This window comes from Pavona decussata, unplaced genomic scaffold (genome assembly GCF_977016875.1).
Source record: "Pavona decussata unplaced genomic scaffold, jaPavDecu1.1 SCAFFOLD_64, whole genome shotgun sequence".
Taxonomy (NCBI): Eukaryota; Metazoa; Cnidaria; class Anthozoa; order Scleractinia; family Agariciidae; genus Pavona; species Pavona decussata.
The window spans coordinates 3,264,020-3,275,822 of record NW_028145484.1 but is presented as its reverse complement, the minus strand read 5'-3'; positions in this window follow the sequence as shown (position 1 = coordinate 3,275,822).

Here is an 11,803-nt window from a genome sequence, read left to right as displayed (position 1 = left end):
TTTGCCCCCACCCCCCCTTTGGAAAAAATTCAATTTTGGGACCCAGAAAAAAGTTTCGTTGAAAAGGTTCCAATCGATTCATCTTGTCCTAAAATGTCTCCCGGGATACTTCTTAGGCCTCCCAAGGGAACAGGGATAAAGAAATAGCCCACAAAGCATGAAGTCACTTTTGAGTCAAAACTGAAAAAAAAATAAAAAATTTTGCCAGGGCTTTGTTTGTACTTAAAAATGATTCCCAAGTGATGTTTTCAAGATCCTGAGGTTTCTAGGGACTTGAAAAAGTGAAAAAAACTGACTTGAAAATTTTTCAAAATTTGGTCATTTTTGAACTTTTTGCCCTCACCCCCCCCTTTGGAAAAAATTCAATTTTGGGACCCAGAAAAAAGTTTCGTTGAAAAGGTTCCAATCGATTCATCTTGTCCTAAAATGTCTCCCGGGATACTTCTTAGGCCTCCCAAGGGAACAGGGATAAAGAAATAGCCCACAAAGCATGAAGTCACTTTTGAGTCAAAACTGAAAAAAAAATAAAAAATTTTGCCAGGGCTTTGTTTGTACTTAAAAATGATTCCCAAGTGATGTTTTCAAGATCCTGAGGTCTCTAGGGACTTGAAAAAGTGAAAAAAACTGACTTGAAAATTTTTCAAAATTTGGTCATTTTTGAACTTTTTGCCCCCACCCCCCCTTTGGAAAAAATTCGATTTTGGGACCCAGAAAAAAGTTTCGTTGAAAAGGTTCCAATCGATTCATCTTGTCCTAAAATGTCTCCCGGGATACTTCTTAGGCCTCCCAAGGGAACAGGGATAAAGAAATAGCCCACAAAGCATGAAGTCACTTTTGAGTCAAAACTGAAAAAAAAATAAAAAATTTTGCCAGGGCTTTGTTTGTACTTAAAAATGATTCCCAAGTGATGTTTTCAAGATCCTGAGGTTTCTAGGGACTTGAAAAAGTGAAAAAAACTGACTTGAAAATTTTTCAAAATTTGGTCATTTTTGAACTTTTTGCCCTCACCCCCCCCCTTTGGAAAAAATTCAATTTTGGGACCCAGAAAAAAGTTTCGTTGAAAAGGTTCCAATCGATTCATCTTGTCCTAAAATGTCTCCCGGGATACTTCTTAGGCCTCCCAAGGGAACAGGGATAAAGAAATAGCCCACAAAGCATGAAGTCACTTTTGAGTCAAAACTGAAAAAAAAATAAAAAATTTTGCCAGGGCTTTGTTTGTACTTAAAAATGATTCCCAAGTGATGTTTTCAAGATCCTGAGGTCTCTAGGGACTTGAAAAAGTGAAAAAAACTGACTTGAAAATTTTTCAAAATTTGGTCATTTTTGAACTTTTTGCCCCCACCCCCCCTTTGGAAAAAATTCGATTTTGGGACCCAGAAAAAAGTTTCGTTGAAAAGGTTCCAATCGATTCATCTTGTCCTAAAATGTCTCCCGGGATACTTCTTAGGCCTCCCAAGGGAACAGGGATAAAGAAATAGCCCACAAAGCATGAAGTCACTTTTGAGTCAAAACTGAAAAAAAAATAAAAAATTTTGCCAGGGCTTTGTTTGTACTTAAAAATGATTCCCAAGTGATGTTTTCAAGATCCTGAGGTTTCTAGGGACTTGAAAAAGTGAAAAAAACTGACTTGAAAATTTTTCAAAATTTGGTCATTTTTGAACTTTTTGCCCTCACCCCCCCCCCTTTGGAAAAAATTCAATTTTGGGACCCAGAAAAAAGTTTCGTTGAAAAGGTTCCAATCGATTCATCTTGTCCTAAAATGTCTCCCGGGATACTTCTTAGGCCTCCCAAGGGAACAGGGATAAAGAAATAGCCCACAAAGCATGAAGTCACTTTTGAGTCAAAACTGAAAAAAAAATAAAAAATTTTGCCAGGGCTTTGTTTGTACTTAAAAATGATTCCCAAGTGATGTTTTCAAGATCCTGAGGTCTCTAGGGACTTGAAAAAGTGAAAAAAACTGACTTGAAAATTTTTCAAAATTTGGTCATTTTTGAACTTTTTGCCCCCACCCCCCCTTTGGAAAAAATTCGATTTTGGGACCCAGAAAAAAGTTTCGTTGAAAAGGTTCCAATCGATTCATCTTGTCCTAAAATGTCTCCCGGGATACTTCTTAGGCCTCCCAAGGGAACAGGGATAAAGAAATAGCCCACAAAGCATGAAGTCACTTTTGAGTCAAAACTGAAAAAAAAATAAAAAATTTTGCCAGGGCTTTGTTTGTACTTAAAAATGATTCCCAAGTGATGTTTTCAAGATCCTGAGGTTTCTAGGGACTTGAAAAAGTGAAAAAAACTGACTTGAAAATTTTTCAAAATTTGGTCATTTTTGAACTTTTTGCCCTCACCCCCCCCCCTTTGGAAAAAATTCAATTTTGGGACCCAGAAAAAAGTTTCGTTGAAAAGGTTCCAATCGATTCATCTTGTCCTAAAATGTCTCCCGGGATACTTCTTAGGCCTCCCAAGGGAACAGGGATAAAGAAATAGCCCACAAAGCATGAAGTCACTTTTGAGTCAAAACTGAAAAAAAAATAAAAAATTTTGCCAGGGCTTTGTTTGTACTTAAAAATGATTCCCAAGTGATGTTTTCAAGATCCTGAGGTCTCTAGGGACTTGAAAAAGTGAAAAAAACTGACTTGAAAATTTTTCAAAATTTGGTCATTTTTGAACTTTTTGCCCCCACCCCCCCTTTGGAAAAAATTCGATTTTGGGACCCAGAAAAAAGTTTCGTTGAAAAGGTTCCAATCGATTCATCTTGTCCTAAAATGTCTCCCGGGATACTTCTTAGGCCTCCCAAGGGAACAGGGATAAAGAAATAGCCCACAAAGCATGAAGTCACTTTTGAGTCAAAACTGAAAAAAAAATAAAAAATTTTGCCAGGGCTTTGTTTGTACTTAAAAATGATTCCCAAGTGATGTTTTCAAGATCCTGAGGTCTCTAGGGACTTGAAAAAGTGAAAAAAACTGACTTGAAAATTTTTCAAAATTTGGTCATTTTTGAACTTTTTGCCCTCACCCCCCCCCCCTTTGGAAAAAATTCAATTTTGGGACCCAGAAAAAAGTTTCGTTGAAAAGGTTCCAATCGATTCATCTTGTCCTAAAATGTCTCCCGGGATACTTCTTAGGCCTCCCAAGGGAACAGGGATAAAGAAATAGCCCACAAAGCATGAAGTCACTTTTGAGTCAAAACTGAAAAAAAAATAAAAAATTTTGCCAGGGCTTTGTTTGTACTTAAAAATGATTCCCAAGTGATGTTTTCAAGATCCTGAGGTCTCTAGGGACTTGAAAAAGTGAAAAAAACTGCCTTTAAAATTTTTCAAAATTTGGTCATTTTTGAACTTTTTGCCCCCACCCCCCCTTTGGAAAAAATTCGATTTTGGGACCCAGAAAAAAGTTTCGTTGAAAAGGTTCCAATCGATTCATCTTGTCCTAAAATGTCTCCCGGGATACTTCTTAGGCCTCCCAAGGGAACAGGGATAAAGAAATAGCCCACAAAGCATGAAGTCACTTTTGAGTCAAAACTGAAAAAAAAATAAAAAATTTTGCCAGGGCTTTGTTTGTACTTAAAAATGATTCCCAAGTGATGTTTTCAAGATCCTGAGGTTTCTAGGGACTTGAAAAAGTGAAAAAAACTGACTTGAAAATTTTTCAAAATTTGGTCATTTTTGAACTTTTTGCCCTCACCCCCCCCCTTTGGAAAAAATTCAATTTTGGGACCCAGAAAAAAGTTTCGTTGAAAAGGTTCCAATCGATTCATCTTGTCCTAAAATGTCTCCCGGGATACTTCTTAGGCCTCCCAAGGGAACAGGGATAAAGAAATAGCCCACAAAGCATGAAGTCACTTTTGAGTCAAAACTGAAAAAAAAATAAAAAATTTTGCCAGGGCTTTGTTTGTACTTAAAAATGATTCCCAAGTGATGTTTTCAAGATCCTGAGGTCTCTAGGGACTTGAAAAAGTGAAAAAAACTGACTTGAAAATTTTTCAAAATTTGGTCATTTTTGAACTTTTTGCCCCCACCCCCCCTTTGGAAAAAATTCGATTTTGGGACCCAGAAAAAAGTTTCGTTGAAAAGGTTCCAATCGATTCATCTTGTCCTAAAATGTCTCCCGGGATACTTCTTAGGCCTCCCAAGGGAACAGGGATAAAGAAATAGCCCACAAAGCATGAAGTCACTTTTGAGTCAAAACTGAAAAAAAAATAAAAAATTTTGCCAGGGCTTTGTTTGTACTTAAAAATGATTCCCAAGTGATGTTTTCAAGATCCTGAGGTTTCTAGGGACTTGAAAAAGTGAAAAAAACTGACTTGAAAATTTTTCAAAATTTGGTCATTTTTGAACTTTTTGCCCTCACCCCCCCCCCCCTTTGGAAAAAATTCAATTTTGGGACCCAGAAAAAAGTTTCGTTGAAAAGGTTCCAATCGATTCATCTTGTCCTAAAATGTCTCCCGGGATACTTCTTAGGCCTCCCAAGGGAACAGGGATAAAGAAATAGCCCACAAAGCATGAAGTCACTTTTGAGTCAAAACTGAAAAAAAAATAAAAAATTTTGCCAGGGCTTTGTTTGTACTTAAAAATGATTCCCAAGTGATGTTTTCAAGATCCTGAGGTCTCTAGGGACTTGAAAAAGTGAAAAAAACTGACTTGAAAATTTTTCAAAATTTGGTCATTTTTGAACTTTTTGCCCCCACCCCCCCTTTGGAAAAAATTCGATTTTGGGACCCAGAAAAAAGTTTCGTTGAAAAGGTTCCAATCGATTCATCTTGTCCTAAAATGTCTCCCGGGATACTTCTTAGGCCTCCCAAGGGAACAGGGATAAAGAAATAGCCCACAAAGCATGAAGTCACTTTTGAGTCAAAACTGAAAAAAAAATAAAAAATTTTGCCAGGGCTTTGTTTGTACTTAAAAATGATTCCCAAGTGATGTTTTCAAGATCCTGAGGTCTCTAGGGACTTGAAAAAGTGAAAAAAACTGACTTGAAAATTTTTCAAAATTTGGTCATTTTTGAACTTTTTGCCCTCACCCCCCCCCTTTGGAAAAAATTCAATTTTGGGACCCAGAAAAAAGTTTCGTTGAAAAGGTTCCAATCGATTCATCTTGTCCTAAAATGTCTCCCGGGATACTTCTTAGGCCTCCCAAGGGAACAGGGATAAAGAAATAGCCCACAAAGCATGAAGTCACTTTTGAGTCAAAACTGAAAAAAAAATAAAAAATTTTGCCAGGGCTTTGTTTGTACTTAAAAATGATTCCCAAGTGATGTTTTCAAGATCCTGAGGTCTCTAGGGACTTGAAAAAGTGAAAAAAACTGACTTGAAAATTTTTCAAAATTTGGTCATTTTTGAACTTTTTGCCCCCACCCCCCCTTTGGAAAAAATTCGATTTTGGGACCCAGAAAAAAGTTTCGTTGAAAAGGTTCCAATCGATTCATCTTGTCCTAAAATGTCTCCCGGGATACTTCTTAGGCCTCCCAAGGGAACAGGGATAAAGAAATAGCCCACAAAGCATGAAGTCACTTTTGAGTCAAAACTGAAAAAAAAATAAAAAATTTTGCCAGGGCTTTGTTTGTACTTAAAAATGATTCCCAAGTGATGTTTTCAAGATCCTGAGGTTTCTAGGGACTTGAAAAAGTGAAAAAAACTGACTTGAAAATTTTTCAAAATTTGGTCATTTTTGAACTTTTTGCCCTCACCCCCCCCCCTTTGGAAAAAATTCAATTTTGGGACCCAGAAAAAAGTTTCGTTGAAAAGGTTCCAATCGATTCATCTTGTCCTAAAATGTCTCCCGGGATACTTCTTAGGCCTCCCAAGGGAACAGGGATAAAGAAATAGCCCACAAAGCATGAAGTCACTTTTGAGTCAAAACTGAAAAAAAAATAAAAAATTTTGCCAGGGCTTTGTTTGTACTTAAAAATGATTCCCAAGTGATGTTTTCAAGATCCTGAGGTCTCTAGGGACTTGAAAAAGTGAAAAAAACTGACTTGAAAATTTTTCAAAATTTGGTCATTTTTGAACTTTTTGCCCCCACCCCCCCTTTGGAAAAAATTCGATTTTGGGACCCAGAAAAAAGTTTCGTTGAAAAGGTTCCAATCGATTCATCTTGTCCTAAAATGTCTCCCGGGATACTTCTTAGGCCTCCCAAGGGAACAGGGATAAAGAAATAGCCCACAAAGCATGAAGTCACTTTTGAGTCAAAACTGAAAAAAAAATAAAAAATTTTGCCAGGGCTTTGTTTGTACTTAAAAATGATTCCCAAGTGATGTTTTCAAGATCCTGAGGTTTCTAGGGACTTGAAAAAGTGAAAAAAACTGACTTGAAAATTTTTCAAAATTTGGTCATTTTTGAACTTTTTGCCCTCACCCCCCCCCCTTTGGAAAAAATTCAATTTTGGGACCCAGAAAAAAGTTTCGTTGAAAAGGTTCCAATCGATTCATCTTGTCCTAAAATGTCTCCCGGGATACTTCTTAGGCCTCCCAAGGGAACAGGGATAAAGAAATAGCCCACAAAGCATGAAGTCACTTTTGAGTCAAAACTGAAAAAAAAATAAAAAATTTTGCCAGGGCTTTGTTTGTACTTAAAAATGATTCCCAAGTGATGTTTTCAAGATCCTGAGGTCTCTAGGGACTTGAAAAAGTGAAAAAAACTGACTTGAAAATTTTTCAAAATTTGGTCATTTTTGAACTTTTTGCCCCCACCCCCCCTTTGGAAAAAATTCGATTTTGGGACCCAGAAAAAAGTTTCGTTGAAAAGGTTCCAATCGATTCATCTTGTCCTAAAATGTCTCCCGGGATACTTCTTAGGCCTCCCAAGGGAACAGGGATAAAGAAATAGCCCACAAAGCATGAAGTCACTTTTGAGTCAAAACTGAAAAAAAAATAAAAAATTTTGCCAGGGCTTTGTTTGTACTTAAAAATGATTCCCAAGTGATGTTTTCAAGATCCTGAGGTTTCTAGGGACTTGAAAAAGTGAAAAAAACTGACTTGAAAATTTTTCAAAATTTGGTCATTTTTGAACTTTTTGCCCTCACCCCCCCCCCTTTGGAAAAAATTCAATTTTGGGACCCAGAAAAAAGTTTCGTTGAAAAGGTTCCAATCGATTCATCTTGTCCTAAAATGTCTCCCGGGATACTTCTTAGGCCTCCCAAGGGAACAGGGATAAAGAAATAGCCCACAAAGCATGAAGTCACTTTTGAGTCAAAACTGAAAAAAAAATAAAAAATTTTGCCAGGGCTTTGTTTGTACTTAAAAATGATTCCCAAGTGATGTTTTCAAGATCCTGAGGTCTCTAGGGACTTGAAAAAGTGAAAAAAACTGACTTGAAAATTTTTCAAAATTTGGTCATTTTTGAACTTTTTGCCCCCACCCCCCCTTTGGAAAAAATTCGATTTTGGGACCCAGAAAAAAGTTTCGTTGAAAAGGTTCCAATCGATTCATCTTGTCCTAAAATGTCTCCCGGGATACTTCTTAGGCCTCCCAAGGGAACAGGGATAAAGAAATAGCCCACAAAGCATGAAGTCACTTTTGAGTCAAAACTGAAAAAAAAATAAAAAATTTTGCCAGGGCTTTGTTTGTACTTAAAAATGATTCCCAAGTGATGTTTTCAAGATCCTGAGGTTTCTAGGGACTTGAAAAAGTGAAAAAAACTGACTTGAAAATTTTTCAAAATTTGGTCATTTTTGAACTTTTTGCCCTCACCCCCCCCCCTTTGGAAAAAATTCAATTTTGGGACCCAGAAAAAAGTTTCGTTGAAAAGGTTCCAATCGATTCATCTTGTCCTAAAATGTCTCCCGGGATACTTCTTAGGCCTCCCAAGGGAACAGGGATAAAGAAATAGCCCACAAAGCATGAAGTCACTTTTGAGTCAAAACTGAAAAAAAAATAAAAAATTTTGCCAGGGCTTTGTTTGTACTTAAAAATGATTCCCAAGTGATGTTTTCAAGATCCTGAGGTCTCTAGGGACTTGAAAAAGTGAAAAAAACTGACCTGAAATAATATTTGTTTTTTAAATCAAAATTTTTTAATGACAGGAGACCTTAATCTTATGATTGATAATTTTTCTTGAATTTTGATTTTCACTTGCCCAGCGGGTAAACAAGAACGGTTTGATGGGAGTTGCTTTCGAGGCCAGTGATTTCCTCTTTGCTGCTCGAGTTGCACTCTGGGTAATTTCGATACTTTTGCGAAACGGGTCTCTTGCGATCTCAATTGTTTAGTTTTTTTATAAGTGTCGAGCCACCCGGTCCTACTGGCAAAATACCTTGTTCATTGTTTTCTTTTCAAGCCAAATCTCGCCCAAATTGCCTTGGTAGGTCCAAGAATACATCCACAGAACGGCCAGAGAGACAACTTCACTCGTGAGCCGCCATTACGCGATACGAAAATTATGACTTCCCAGTCGCTATGAAATTATCTCTCACCTCTGGATTCGTTCAGAGGATTGCCTCTACTCTCCATCCCAGCTTTATGATGCCAGTCTGGGAGCTTCTGCAGTGGAAAATGGCTCAAAACACACTTATAAACCGACTTCTGACCGATTAGATCTTGTTTGTGCTCGCGAGGCAAACAACGGTTGAAGTTGATGACGTCACAAAAAACTTGAGTCCTTGGTATTCAAGAGCAGAAAACATTTCAAGGCAGCCCTTCATATAGGATAACTAATTTGCATTGCAAAAAATTTCACAAGACAGCAAGGAATTTGCCAGCGAAAGGATTAAAAGAAACTTTTAAAGGAAGCTAAACCTGTGAATGTGCGCCACGCTCTTGATATTTACAAATGAAAAGACCTGAAGTAGCCCATGGCAGGGTAGTAACGAGGAATGTTTTTTCTTCAATGATCCCGTTTTTCACCCCTTTTTTCTCATCCCTGATCCTCAGATTTCAGCGATTATAAATGATTCCAGATCCCCCCAAAATTGCAATGATGCCATGGGAAGCAAAAATGATCCGTGGTAAAAAAAAAAATGATCCCATTGTAAATTATATATACTCCGCTGAAAAGAGTCGCTTGTTCATTCCATTGCAACGTATAGGATATACGAATATAAAAAGGGTTTAACAGCTAAAGGTGGCGGAAATATCAGCGTTTTTCTCTTTTTAGAGGTATTCAGATTTTGCTGTGGTAACTTATGGTTTTGGGAATGAAGAATAACTAACTCTCCTGATCTAAACTGAGTCTGCGCACGGACGTTCCGAACTAAGTAAAAAGGAGACGTATTCGTGCAGGCTAGTAAACGAGACCATACCTTGATTACTTGCATATTACTTGGTAACCACGTGATAACAGCTTGGTAAATGATGAATCAAGACCACAGCACAAGATGTGACCTTCTCGAAGACATTCCCTCGTTTGTAAGTAGCTGCCTTGGAGACAAAACAACTAAAACAGGCCATTTCGATGACAATTTCTTCTCTCTTACGGGCGCAAATTCCGTGTAAAGTCATTGACGGAAACACGTCAGGTTAGCGGTGTGTTCGCGCGGTATGATAACTGCTAACTGGCCGGCAGGAGTGAAGCTTCTTTGTCATCCTCAAACTTGTTATGCAATGTCTCTCTCCTTTGTCTCTACTGTTCAGTACCTAAAAAAGAAACACTGATGACTTGGGTGTTGCAGTCGTCGAAGATCAATACGTCTTCTGACACAGACCTCGATGATTCAATATGGTCGCCATGTGGCAAAATGAATAACTTGTCAATCCGAATACTGCTTGATTTGAATATTTAATTTGCTATGGACTTTATCCTTTGCACATGCCTAAGACCAAAGCTATTTTCTTTTTTTCTTTTTATTGGAATTGTAACAATTAACAAATTTATGCAAAAAAAATTATCACACAATTATTCGGCGACAGTTTACAAAAGAAGGCAGAAAGCTTGTCAGTAGAATAGCAGCATAGTAAGTAGATGGCAGGTATTACGATTGACTGAAATAAGCGAATAATTATAATGACAAAAAGCGGAAAGTGAAAACTGAAGAAACGACTAAAATTAATGATGAAAAATATGGAATAAAGGAATGTGATTCAATGCAGGCATCATTCCGCGCCTTTCTTTTTGAAAGACTGGAGTTCATTAGTTGCTGGTTGCCAGACCTCTATATAGGGTGTCCGCCCGACTCTGTCTTGGACGTAAATTCTGCCTATAAATTGGGAGGGGCGGGAACCAATATACAAGGGAAACTCCATGGGAATTTCGTTGGGGCAATTTCGGTGAGATCGACATGTCTATGTAACATGAACCGAACCCCCAGTTCCGTTAGATGGATTCACTGGTGTCGTTCCCAATCTAACAGAAATCACTTACTTTCAAACCAAGATCTGAACAAACTCGAAAGTTTCAACTACACATTGGCAGAGCGAAAAACTTGTCGAGAGCGAATGCTACTTAATCTGTAATGAGCTATACATAGAATTCCGAAAGTAACGGCCGATCGAAAATGACTAAAACTGAATACAATATCGCGTATTGTGTTTGATTTATAATTTCAAGTAGCACTTTTAACTCTACAATACCATCCTACAAATAGATAGTCCCTATTTCGATCAACTTACAATATGATTAAAGTATTTCACAACGATTTTCAATTCTAGCATACAGCAAGGAGGATGGATAACACCTTGGAAACGAGGAGGTGGATGACTGTATTCAAGAACGACGACATGCGAGAAGTCAGGAACTTGAGACGGGTCACGGTACTACCGGCTTTGGGCAAGGATGACGAAAAACTTTTGAACAAGCCACGCCACGAGCCACGCCCTCTCAGCTTATAGGAAGAACAATGGATTCTACGGTTTATAGATAACTGGAAAAAGTCTGCTTGCGTCATATTGTAGACGATATCTGCTTTCCAAAGTTTACGACATTGCCGTGACGTGGAACATCTCTTTGCAGGATTATTATTGATTATGCCAGCCGTAGACCAAGCTGCATCATAGAATCCGAAGGTGTATAACTCTTCCTTGTCGCTGTATACTGGGCCTCAGAGCCAGTACAAACAGTACACCTAATTAACGAACATGTACAATTCACAAAAAGGAGCCGAGAGGCCGCTTTATGAGCGTATATAGAACCGGACAAGACAATTTTAGGCAAGAACGGAAAAGGATGTTTTAGGAGCACAAGCAAGAAATTTGAGGCTGTCTGCTAAGGATGTTACTAAAACGAGGAACGGGCAACGGGGAACGTTAAGTCACTCAAGTAAGCCAAGTTACCCAAGACACCCAAGTAAGTCAAGTAACTCAAGCATACGAAGTCAATCAAGCAGGGCAAGTAACTGAAGTAGGCCAAGAAACCCAAGACACTCGAGGGTTTTGCTAAAAGGCGGCCCACGGCCCGTGGTAACCTGTGTCACATACGCTTTGGTGATCTGTGGTTTGAGGTGGACCGCGGGCCGAGCAAAACCCAGCCACTCAAAGCCAAGTAACTCAAGCAGAACAAATGAGTCAAGCACGCAAAGTCACTCAAGTAAGTCAAGTCACTCAAACACGCCAAGAAACGCAAGTAATCCAACAACTCAAGCAGACCAAGTCAATCAAGCAGGGCAAGTAACTGGAAAAAAAGGAATTTAACAAGTAAAAGTGAAATAGCAAGTGAAGAATTTTATCTCGGTACATTATAATTACCATATATGAAGTAGTTACGGTTTAGAGGCCAAAACAAACATGGCGGCATGGACGGCGGTGAGTGCTTTATGGGACGGCGGCATGGTAAATATCGTTGCGGCGCAAAAAGTGTTTTTGCGAACGGGAAAAGCCAGCGATTGTCTTTAATCTTCGTTACTGAACGCAGGGAAATGTCTTCAATTATTCCAAACGAAGGAAATA